A 12,683-nucleotide genomic window follows, 5' to 3' on the forward strand; every position below is an offset into this window, starting at 1 on the left:
GGCTTTTTGAATACCACAAACTTAAGCAATACTAGTCAAAAGGCTTTTCAGAACAAGTTCCTTATGTCTAGTGATAAACTAGTAAGTAAACTTATGTCTAGTGATAAACTCGTTAGAATGACAAAAACTTTTTTCCACAAGAGGACATTTTTCAACTAAAAGTAAAGAGCTGCTAGACTAAATCAAAGACCAGCAGAAATAATAACGAATAATTGTTCAAACTTAAATTTTCTGTAAACTTATGTCTAGTGATAAACTTGTTAGAGTGACAAAAACTTTTTTCCACAAAGGACATTTTTTCAACTAAAAAAGTACCTAAGGTAACCTAACCTAATCTATCCTATCCTAGCCTAACCTAACCTCCCAATTTTTACTGGTTTTTTGTATAAATTTCATAGTGTCGCGCCACCCCAACTTTTACTGGCTTTATGTATATATTTCATAGTGGCGTGTGCCACTTAACCTACCGCTTTTGGGGGCGGTCACTGCGATGTGCCGGGGAGAGCCGCGGTGCCCGCTGCGACTGGGCCGGGGAGCCTTTATGTATAAATTTCATTGTGGTGTGTGCCACTTAACCATCTCTAAATTGATTAGACGATTTTCGGAAATGGGTGACGTGGGGTGAGTGGGGGTCCTCTCACACATAAATTATATTTTTTCTCTTAGTTGAAAAATGTCCTCTTGTGGAAACAAGTGTTTGTAACTCTAACAAGTTTATCACTAGACATAAATTTACTGAAAATTTAAGTTTGAACAATTATTCGTTATTATTTCTGCTCGTCTTTGATTTAGTCTAGCAGCTCTTTACTTTTAGTTGAAAAATGCCCTCTTGTGGAAAAAAGTTTTTGTCACTCTAACAAGTTTATCATTAAACATAAGTTTACTAAAAATTTAAGTTTGAACAATTATTCGTTATTATTTCTGCTCGTCTTTGATTTAGTCTAGCAGTTCTTTACTTTTAGTTGAAAAGTGCCCTCTTGTGGAAAAAAGTTTTTGTCACTAACAAGTTTATCACTAGACATAAGTTTACTGAAAATTTAAGTTTGGACAAATATTAGTTATTATTTCTGTTCGTCTTTGATTTAGTCTAGCAGCTTTTTGCTTTTAGTTGAAAAATATCCATTGTGGAAAAAAGTTTTTGTGACTCTAACAAGTTTATCACTAGACATAAGTTTACAGAAAATTTAAGTTTGAACAATTATTCGTTATTATTTCTGCTCGTCTTTGATTTAGTCTAGCAGCTCTTTACTTTTAGTTGAAAAGTGTCCTCTTGTGGAAAAGAAGTAATTTTGACACGAAATCGTTTGTCATTTTTCATATGCTTAAAGAAAATTTAAGTGCGTAATATTAGTCTATGTCTGATCTTCTTGTCTTTTATGTCGTGTGTCATGTCTGTACTTCTGGTTAGAAAATGAAATCTCGTGGAATTGAAGTTTTTTTTCACTAAAACGCTCTTATAATTAGAAAAAAGTTTAAAGAAAATTTAAGTTTTAAATAGTATTTTTTATTATATCTGCTCGTTTTTTATTTAGTCTAGCAGCTCTTTACATTTAGTTGAAAAATGACCTCTTGTGGAAAAAAAGTTTTTTTCACTCTAACAAGTTTATCACTAGACATAAGTGTACAGAAAATTTAAGTTTGAACAATTATTTGTTATTATTTCTGCTCGTATTTGATTTAGTCTAGCAGCTCTTTACTTTTAGCTGCAAAATGTCCTTTGTGGAAAAAAAGTTTTTGTCACTCTAACAAGTTTAGCATTAGACATAAGTTTTCAGATAATTTTAGTTTGAACAATTATTCATTATTATTTCTGCTCATCTTTGATTTAGTGTAGCAGCTCTTTACTTTTAGTTGAAAAATGTCCTCTTGTGGAAAAAAGTTTTTGTCACTCTAACAAGTTTATCACTAGACATAAGTTTACTGAAAATTTAAGTTTGAACAATTATTCGTTACTATTTCTGCTCGTCTTCGATTTAGTCTAGCAGCTCTTTACTTTTAGATGAAAAATGTCCTTTGTGGAAAAAAGTTTTTTTCACTCTAACAAGTTTATCATTAGACATAAGTTTACAGAAAATTTAAGTTTGAACAATTATTTCTTATTATTTCTGCTCGTCTTTGATTTAGTCTAGCAGCTCTTTGCTTTTAGTTGAAAAATGTCATTTGTGGAAAAAAAGTTTTTGTCAATCTAACAAGTTTATCATTAGACATAAGTTTACAGAAAATTTAAGTTTGAACAATTATTCGTTATTATTTCTGCTCGTCTTTGATTTAGTCTAGCATCTCTTTACTTTTAGTTGAAAAAATGTCCTTTGTGGAAAAAAGTTTTTGTCACTCTAACAAGTTTATCACTAGACATAAGTTTACAGAAAATTTTAGTTTGAACAATTATTTGTTAATATCTCTACTCATCTTTGATCCAGACGAGCAGTTCTTTGATTTTATCTGAAAAATACCCATTGTGGAACAAACGTTTTTTTCACTCTAACAAGTTTATGATTAAACATAAGTTTAAAGAAAATATAAGTATTAAAAGTTTCTTTCTATTATTTCTAATCGTCTTTGATCCAGTCAAGAAGCTCTTTACTTTTAGTTTAAAAATATCTTTTTTGGAAAAAACGTTTTTTTCACTCTAACAAGTTTATCACTAGACATAAGTTTACAGAAAATTTAAGTTTGAACAATTATTTGTTATTATTTCTGCTCGTCTTTGATTTATTCTAGCAGCTCTTTACTTTTAGTTGAAAAACGTCCTCTTTTGGAAAAAAGTTTTGGTCAGTCTAACAAGTTTATCACTAGACATAAGTTTACTGAAAATTTAAGTTTGAACAATTATTCGTTATTATTTCTGCTCGTCTTTGATTTAGTCTAGCAGCTCTTTACTTTTAGTTGAAAAATGTCCTTCTGTGGAAAAATTTTTTGTCACTCTAACAAGTTTATCACTAGACATAAGTTTACAGAAAATTTAAGTTTGAACAATTATTCGTTATTATTTCTGCTCGTCTTTTATTTAGTCTAGCAGCTCTTTACTTTTAGTTGAAAAAAGTCCTCTTGTGGAAAAAAAGGATGAGTAGTTCAACTTGTAAAATTGTTTTAGAAGGGGCATTACGTAAAGAACTTTGAAAAAGCCTTTTGGAAAGTATTGCTTGATGTTGTGGTATTCAAAAAGTCGTAAAGTAAAGTTGTGGTGAAAAGGGTGAGTACTTAAACCTGTAAAATTGCTTTAGAAGGGGCATTACATAAGGAACTCGTTCTAAAATGATTTTCGAAAAGTATTGCTTGAGGTTGTGGTATTGATAAAGCCTTTAAGTGTAGTTTTGTCTGAAAAGGATGAGTGCTGAAGATTGAAATATTATGTTGAAAGGGGCATTACATAAAGAATTTCTTCTGAAAAGATATAAAAAAGCCTTTTGGACAGTATTGATTGATGTTTTGATATACAAAAGCCGTAAAATTGTGGTGAAAAGGATGAGTACTTCAACCTGTAAAATTGGTTTAGAAGGGACATTACATAAAGAACTTGTTCTGAAAAATATAATAAAGCCCATTGAAAAGTATTACTAGATGTTTCGGGTATGCAAAAAGCAGTAAAGTAAAGTTTAGGATGAAAAGGATGAGCAGTTCAACTTGTAAAATTGGTTTAGAAGGGGTATTACGTAAAGAACTTGTTCTGAAAAGATATAAAAAATCGTTTTGGAAAGTATTGCTTGATGTTGTGGTATTCAAAAAGTCGTAAAGTAAAGTTGTGGTGAAAAGGATGAGTAGCTCAACCTGTAAAATTGCTTTAGAAGGGACATTACAAAACGAACTCGTTCTGAAATGCCTTTTGAAAAGTATTGCTTGATGTTGTGGGTATTGAAAAAGACTTTAATTAGTTTTGGCTGAAAAAGATGATTGCTGCAGACTTAGATATAAGGTTGAAAGGAGTATAACATTAGGAGCTTGTTCTGAAAAGATATGATAATTTGTTTTGAAAAGTATTTATTTATGTTGTGTTATACAAAAAGCCGCAGAGTAATGTTTTGGCATGCACAAATTCGTATATGAATGTTTTTGCTTAGAAAAATGAGGATATTACCTTGTAAAATAGGTTTAAAAGGGGCAGTATGTAAGTACATTGTTCTGAAATGCCCTTTGAAAAGTATTGCTTGGTGTTGAGGTATGCAAAAAGTCGTAATGTAATGTTGTTGTTGAAAAAGTTGATTAGTTCAACTTGTAAAGCTGGTTTAGGGAGGAGTGTGTATAAGGAAATTGTCCTGAAATGCCTTTTGAAAAGTATTGCTTGATGTTATCGTATTTAAAAAGCCATAAAGTGATTTTGTGGCTGAAAAAGATGAGTACTTCAACTTGTAATTGTTTTAGGAGGGTCATTACAAAAAGATCTTGTTTCGAAAAGTCTTTGGTAAAGAATTGCCTGAGGTTGTGGGGATTCAAAAAGCATTAATGTAATGATTTGGGTGAATAAGATGAGTGGTTCAGCCTTAAAAATTAGTTTAGAAGGGACATTAAGTGAAGAACTTGTTTTGAAATGCCTTTTGAAAAGTATTGCTTGATGTTTTCGGTATGTAAAAAGCAGTAAAGTAAAGTTGTGGCTGAAAAGGATGAGTAGTTCAACTTGTAAAATTGGTTTAGAAGGGACATTAAGTAAAGAACTTGTTTTGAAATGCCTTTTGAAAAATATTGCTTGGTGTTCTGGTATTCAAAAAGTAGTAAAGTAAAGTTGTGTTGAAAAGGATGAGTACTTCAACTTGTAAAATTGGTTTAGAAGGGACGTTACATAAAGAACTTGTTCTGAAAAGATATAATAAAGTATTGCTTGATGTTGTGGGTATGCAAAAAGTCGTAAAGTAAAGTTGTGGCTGAAAAAGATGAGTACTTCAAATTGTAAAATTGGTTTAGGAAGGACATTACGTAAAGAACTTGTTCTGAAAAGATATAATAAAGTATTGCTTGATGTTGGGGTGTGCAAAAAGTCGTAAAGTAAAGTTATGGGGAAAAGGATGGGTACTTCAACTTGTAAAATGGGTTTCGGAGGGACATTAAGAAAAGAACTTGTTCTGAAAAGCCTTTTGAAAAGTATTGTTTAATGTTGTGGCATTTAAAAAGCCGTAAAGTAATTTTTTGGGTGAAAAGGATGATTAGTTCCACTTGTAGTATTGTTTTAGAGGGGGCATTAAATAAAGAACTTGTTCTGAAATGCCTTTTGAAAAGTATTGCTTGATGTTTTGGGTATGCAAAAAAAAGTAAAGTAAAGTTGTGGCTGAAAAAGATGAATAATTTACCTTGTAAAATAGGTTTAGGAGGGACATTAAGTAAAGAACTTGTTTTGAAATGCCTTTTGAAAAGTTTTGCTTGGTGTTTTCGGGATGTAAAAAGCAGTAAAGTAAAGTTGTGGCTGAAAAGGATGAGTACTTCAAATTGTAAAATTGGTTTAGGAAGGACATTACGTAAAGAACATGTTCTGAAAAGATATAATAAAGTATTGCTTGATGTTGGGGTGGGCAAAAAGTCGTAAAGTAAAGTTAAGGGGAAAAGGATGGGTACTTCAACTTGTAAAATGGGTTTAGGAGGGACATTAAGAAACGAACTTGTTCTGAAAAGCCTTTTGAAAAGTATTGCTTAATGTTGTGGTATTCAAAAGGCCGTAAAGTGATTTTGTGGCTGAAAAAGATGAGTAGTTCCAATTGTAGTATTGGTTTAGGAGGGTCATTACATAAAGATTTTGTTCTGAAATGCATTTTGAAAAGTATTGATTGGTGTTGTGGTATTCATAAAGCTGTAAAGTAAAGTTGTGGGTGAAAAGGATTGGATACTTCAACTTGTAAAATGGGTTTAGGAATGACATTAAGAAAGGAACTTGTTCTGAAAAGATATAATAAAGCTTTTTGAAATGTGGGGGCCCTTCTTTGTCTCAAGTGAACAAAAAAGTATTAAAAAAATGGGGGGGGGGGCTCTTTGGGGGTCCGGGGGGCCCTTGGGGGCCGGGGGATTCCTTCGGGGTTGGGGTAGGGGGATCGGAACCCTTTGGGGCTGGGGTAGAGGACCTCACAACACTGTTCAAATACAACTTGTGTATTATAACGACCACAGAGTTTCACCCTCAAATTCTCTTCTAAAACATCTTCTAAAATCATCTTCTAAAATGTCTCTAACTGTTTCGCCCAAATAATTCCTTAAAATATCTAAAACGGTTTCGCCCAAATAACCCCTAAACGTAATTTCTGCGTGCTCCATTTGTTTTGGCATCCCTTCGCTGTCACATTTTAAATTCCTAGGAAACCCTTTCCCGCGTTAATCTCTTCATCTCTAAGATCAAAACATTCGCCCGGAGATAATTCTCCTGGATGAACACCACCAAATCAATCAACCTTGACATCATCCGTCAGACATTAATAAACTTCGCCAGGAAACAATTCTCCTGGATGAACACCAACAAATCAATCAACCTTGACATCATCCGTCAGACATTAATAAACTTCGCCCGGAAACAATTCTCCTGGACGAACACCAATTTCTCGGAAACGTGTTCTCCCTGGGGCTTCCATGCCCATATATGGTGTGGGGTCCGGACTGACAGCACATGTGTTCTCCCTAGGGACTCTATGCCCATACAAGGAGTCCCCCCCGCGCTGGTACCCCCCTCTCTACTAACCTAACCTAACCTATGTACCTTTTTTGCTCCTTTAACCCTAAAAAACTAATGTTTAAATCTTTGGCACGGAGTGAGCAATAACTAACTATGAAACAGAAACCTGTTTTCCAATGGTATCTTTGACATTCTATATGCGGTTCTTCTCGCCTGTTGCCCGGCTACTATTAAAGTACCGTTTTGTATTTTATTGACAAGGGCTGCTCTTTACTTGCAGCTTGTTACTATGCGGTATTTAATCCAAGGCTCTCATAAGCATGAAGGAGGCAACCACTGTCTCTTTCAATCCACGTTCAACCCATATTTCTACAGCAACGTTTTGAGAACAATTATTACCCTGAAAAATGCAGCCCTCCAAATATTTACACAGAGGGAGGGGCCTGAAACCCTGCAATTGAAGGGCCATCATCTCCACAACTTTCTTCACCCCCCCCCCCCCAACAGGAAAACTTTTGACGATATTTATATTGCCCGAACCCCTTTCCGCCTTTTCCGCCTTTTGTGCCATATTACAATTATTGTGTAAAACAGTCATGACAATTAAGGGGATTGTTGATGAATATCTACCATCCCCCTTCCTCCAGCCTTTTTATATTTATCTGAAGGCTCAAAGAGAGATTGGAAATTTTGGCATAAATATGCATTTTTGTGGTCCAAGCATACTCCCCCCACCTAAAAAAAGACCCACTACCCCCCCCCCTTTACAGTGGATGATATGCAATTATGCATCAATGTACATACTTTTACCAGACCTCAAATGAATCACCTTAGTTAAATGAAGCTTTAAAATAAATGTCTACATTGCCCATTTATTTTCTGGGGACATCCTACATATTTAGGGATGAATGCGACACTGCGCGGCATTGCTAATTCTGAAACTAGAAAATCTCATTATATCATTTTTTTGATAATTTTTAAACCGATCGGCCATCTTAGAATTCTTACTTGATGGCTTTTTGGCACCCTTTGGTACAAAATTGTCATTCTGCGCCACTAATTGGAAGAAAATGCCGCTTTGCTGTGGCACGACTGTTTTGCAATTTCAAAAAAAAAAAGTGCTAGAACTTTCAATTTCTGTTCCAATGAATTCTTTCAATTTTTTGATAATTTTTAAACCGATCGGCCATCTTAGAATTCTTACTTGATGGCTTTTTGGCACCCTTTGGGACAAAATTGTCGTTTTGCGCCACTAATTGGGAAAAAACGCCGCTTTGCTATGTCACGACTGTTTTGCCATTTAAAAATAGTACTAGAAGTTTTAATTTCTGTTCTAATGAACCCTTTTTCGATTTTCCAGGACTGTTGTTCGACACAATCATCCATTTTAAGAAAGCAAAAATAAATAAACACGCAATACTGCTCTTTCTGGTCTTTCTTCTCAGAAAAAAAAATCCACATTTTTTTTTTAGATATTGTAACTGCTTAAAAACTCTTTCTGTCTTTTATAGTTTCGGTTACTATTGGCACATGTCGTTCTTTACTCACAGCTCGTTTTCACGAGTTGTTTGATTTTGATTACTGCAACTCTTAACTGGGGTTAGTTAATGCTGGCTTAGTCATTGTCAGCCAAATCAGAATTGGGATTGATCAATCTTTATACCATACTATACCTAGGGTTTAAGATTGATAACCAATCTCAGAGGATATTAAATAAATTGCGTATGTAAAAAAATAGCAAAAATAACCAGAAAGTGTTTGCGAAAAAAAAAAATGCCTACCCATGAATCCAGACATGTGAGCTGCAAATTATATATTTCTACGATTCAATCCTTCCCCATTTGAATACAAATTAAAAAAAAAACTCATTGTCCCCTTCAGTTTTGCTATATATATATATTCAATTCGAGCCCTTTCTTTTGCATCAACAGTTTTATGCATGTTTAATCAAGCCTAAACATGACTCATTCCTATTAGCTGCAGAAGAGAAGCTCAGAACAAACTGAAGAACTTTCAGTCTGGTTTTGGTGGTCTAATTAGGTTAGGCCTGGCATAGTTTGGTCAATTGACAGTTTGTCAAGGGATAGCAAGCATGGATATAAAAGTAACTTAGAAATGTATTTTTCTTTTTGTTTTGTTCAGAACTCACTAAGCTAGCCTATGAAAACGTGGTGCACACAAGCCCATCCCTTAAGGGGTTTCTCTGCCGTCCAAACAATAAACCGTTAGTTAACAATTTTCCTAACAATAATGTTTCTGCCATCCAAAAAAAAACTTATTGTTAGCCAACATTGTTAGGGAATCAAACAGTTCGAGGTAACGAACTGTAAGTAAGGAGCGATGCAGCTTACTCATGAATTTCAAAATTTATAAAATTTATGAAGTTTAATGAAACCCATCAAAAGTTAAGAGCCTGGGAAAATTTGCCTAATTTTTTAAATAGGGGGAAACATCAGCAAAGCATCAAGTGCTATTAATGAAAATTACTATCAATAGATTCAGCATACCAGAAAACCCTACTGTAGAGGTTTCAAGTTTCTATTTACAAAAATGTGGAATTTTGCATTTTTGGCCAGAAGCAAGATTACGCATGCGTGTTTATTTGTTTTATTTTTTATTCGTTTTTTTCTGTGTTTTGTTTCTTTTTCCCAGGGTTGATCCTATTGAACCAGTCATACTAAAAGATCGGGAGAGGGCTCAGTTGATCGAAAATCAAAAGTTATAGTGTCCTTTTTAAGTTACCGAAAATAATGGAGGGCAGCTAGCACCCCCTCCTATCCACTTTTTTCCAAAATTGTCCGACCAAATTTTGAGACAGTCATTTTATTCAACATAGTTCAAAGATCTAATAACTATGTCTTTGAGGATTACTTAACCCCCCACAGCACCCGGGAGAAAGGCTGCAACCTATGAACTTTCCCCATTGTTTTTTGGGAAGTTGCTATTGGGAAGTATACATATATTTTTCGGGGAAGGGGGATTTTTCTGGCAAGGTGGGGGGTTAAGTGGGAGGATCTTCCCATGGAGAAATTTTTCGTGAGGGAAGGAAATTTTCTGTGGAGGGGGAGCTGGATTTCACGGAACTTATTAAAGACCATCAGATGTTAAATGAAAAAGCAAGTTTTTTAGTCGAATTAAGGAGCAACATTAAAACTTGAAAAGAACAGAAATTATTACGTATATGAGGGGGGTTGCTCCTCCTTAATACCTTGCTCTTACGCTAAAGACCTTTTTTAGAACTTTCAAAAAATCTTAATATTCTAATTAAACGGCCATTGTGTTTCAGGAGTCATTCTTAAATAATTGGAACAAAAAGTCAAACTTTGCCGTAAAGAGTGAGGTATTGAGGAGGGGCAACCCCCTCATATACGTAGTAATTTCTGTTCGTTTTAAGTTTTAATGTTGTTGCTTAATTTCAGTTGAAAAGACTTTTTTTGTAATTTTAATATCTAACAAATCAAATACTTGTTGGAGAAAATTGTTGGAGAATTTAAAGCGAAATATTTCTGTTAGCTAACAATTCTATTCTCGCCGTCCAAACAAATACCTGTTAGTTAACATTGTTAGCGAACAATTGGATGTTGGAAAAACCTTTTAATGAAGATGGGTTGGAAAAATAAAATTGAAGTGATTAGGAAATACTCGTAATACAGTTTTGTGGGCCTATAAAGCATTAATAGGCCGGTTGCATGTCATTAAAAACTTTATAGCGTAAAAAATTATACCATAATGGCAAATTATAACTGTTAATTCAAGTGTTTTATCCCTCAGGGAAACATTTTATTTATCCCTTGCCCTGCTTTCTCGAAGAGTGGAAATAATTGGAAAATGCAAAATTTTGTAATCTTCGAAAAATATGAGCTTTTCTAGGCAAGGTTGCCTTTTCTAAAACCTCAATTTGCCGTGCAACGTTTCTTGCAGTAGGTTCAGAGTAAGTAAATAAGATAAACTTATCTCATCTAATACCTTTTTTTCAAACATTTCTTCCAAGACGGATTTTAAAGTAATGAATACAGCTTTTCGGCATACAATTTTGCATGTAGCTCTGTTCTGTGCAGGCTATTGTCTTTGGGAGCGCGTGTTCTGCTTCGTAAGTTCAAAGAGCATTGCCATTTTTCTAACGTTTTGTTCTGGATGAATTAAATAATAGAGTTCGTTTATGCATCCCGAAAAAAAACAAAAACAGATTTCCTTAGCTGATATTGGCAACGCTGATATTGGTCATCATAATGAGTGAAGCCCTGGGCGAAGCAATGCTTTACCGCTGTGGAGGTCGGTAATAGGTCAGCTAGAGGGTAGGGGCATTTACCGTCTCCAATCAAACCTTTGGTATAACTCAATCTTTACGATTGAGTTTAAAAACCTCACAAGGGATTAAAAAAGCCTTAATATTCTTGAAAAAACCTCACAGGGTATTTCGAAAAAAAATGCTGAAAATAGTGGCAAAATCTTCAAAATCCTACATGTCTTGAGGTAGCATTAGTTCACTTCAAATCAAATTCGTTTAAGGGTTGAATTTAACTAGAATATTCTGCGTTGCTTTAAGGCCCGTTCATAATGAAATTTTACTAATACAAAAATTTAGCTAGCGCTATTTTGAGCCAATCGGATTTCATGTGGGATTTTCTGACTGGCAGTAACATTCTATGAAAGATTCTTATCGGCTTATTTTAGCGCTATTTAAATATCAGTATTTGTAAAATTTCATTGTGAATGGGCGTTAATACGTTTCGGAAGGCTCATTGTTCGTAGTATGTTTTAATGATTCTAACAACCGCACAGTTAAAAATCATGTTTTCTTGGAGATGAGCCAAAAATATGTGAGGTGCTACGGATGCGTTGTACAACGCTCTAGTATTCACCAATAAAAACATCTATTTTTGTTACAGAATTGCGGAGGTCTGCCTAATTACGGAGTTTAGTGGTTAATGAGCCTCCGAACCTAGTTACGCCTCAGAGTCAATTCTTCGTATCTCCCCGAAACCTTGTGTATTCTTACTTCAGTCTGCAAAATGTCATAAAAGTCCATGAAACATTCATCAAACTTTTTATGATAAAAATCTTTTATCAGTTTAGAAATATGACTGGTTTTGTGATCTTATCGACACGACACAATCCGCCAAAAAGCTGGATGGAATTAGTGCAATGTATAATATAGCTGTGTGTAACTTGATGACAGGAGCAAATTTAAGTTTTTTATTATTTTATAGTCTTATAAAAATATATAAAACTATAAAATATTATATATTATTTTATAGTTTTTTATTATTTTTTTTTATAGTCATTGTATACTTATATTACTCAGCTTTAGTCTTGGTTTGAAGACCAATTTAGTTAGTAGGACTATCGATAGGATCATTCCGTCTACACTTCCTGTAGAAAACATTTTAAAAATCCTCCCCAGCCTTTCGAAGCGCCCACAATTCAGAACCACACTTGACGACTGTCATTGCAGTGACTTCCAATATTCTCATCTTAGTTCCCAGCCTTATCTTCCTATTCTTCGAAACTATTTTATTAACGTAATGTCTAGTAGTTAACTCAATGGCTAGTAATTGCTTTCAAAAGCTTGTATTAACATTAAACTGTTCCCAACTATTCCCTACAAATAACATGTCGCTTATAACTTTTGCCAGATCCATGCGACAGATAAAAAACTGCTGTTCCATCTTTCACATTTTCTGGTTTCGAAAAATTATGCCACAATTCTGGACACGGGTTGGTAAATGGCAAGTTTGAAGCTTGAAAGTTAACATTGTTCAACTCGAAAAACTAAGAACGGTATACGTAATTGGCGCTGTTGTCGTGCATAATTTTGATTTATCCACAAATGTAACTATAATCTGACTCAGGGATAATTCTCGTGCATAGTACCAATCACTTCAATGTGCACAATTGGCCTTCCATGCAAGGACATGGTCTTCACTAAAGCTTTTTCTTTATCGCCTAAATCAAATTCCTGTTCGTAATCTATAAATTTGAGGATTAAAGGGGTCTGATGACTCAGGCACTTCTCTATTATTAATCGAAGAGGGAAAATTTGGTCGACGCATGTTCTTCCCTTAATTCTTGGAACCGTACTGTACTTCTCCTAAAGCTT

General features: G+C 34.3%; 1 protein-coding gene across 3 annotated transcripts in view; it reads left to right on the forward strand.

Annotated features, from left to right (window-relative positions):
- LOC148951413 (cell division control protein 42 homolog) overlaps nt 1–12,683 on the forward strand; it is a 145,949-nt gene that overhangs the window by 59,345 nt on the left and 73,921 nt on the right. Inside the window, exon 1 of one of the 3 annotated variants that reach the window (XM_089090867.1) lies at nt 11,750–11,770. The exons of the other annotated variants lie outside the window; for them this stretch is intronic. The gene's annotated coding sequence lies outside the window, so the exon portion shown is untranslated. Of the gene's footprint in view, nt 1–11,749; nt 11,771–12,683 lie in introns of those variants that run through there. 3 annotated transcript variants of the gene reach the window in all.

This window comes from Artemia sp. Qi Xiang Cuo, chromosome 6, assembly GCF_049724085.1.
Source record: "Artemia sp. Qi Xiang Cuo chromosome 6, ASM4972408v1, whole genome shotgun sequence".
Classification (NCBI taxonomy): Eukaryota; Metazoa; Arthropoda; class Branchiopoda; order Anostraca; family Artemiidae; genus Artemia; species Artemia sp. Qi Xiang Cuo.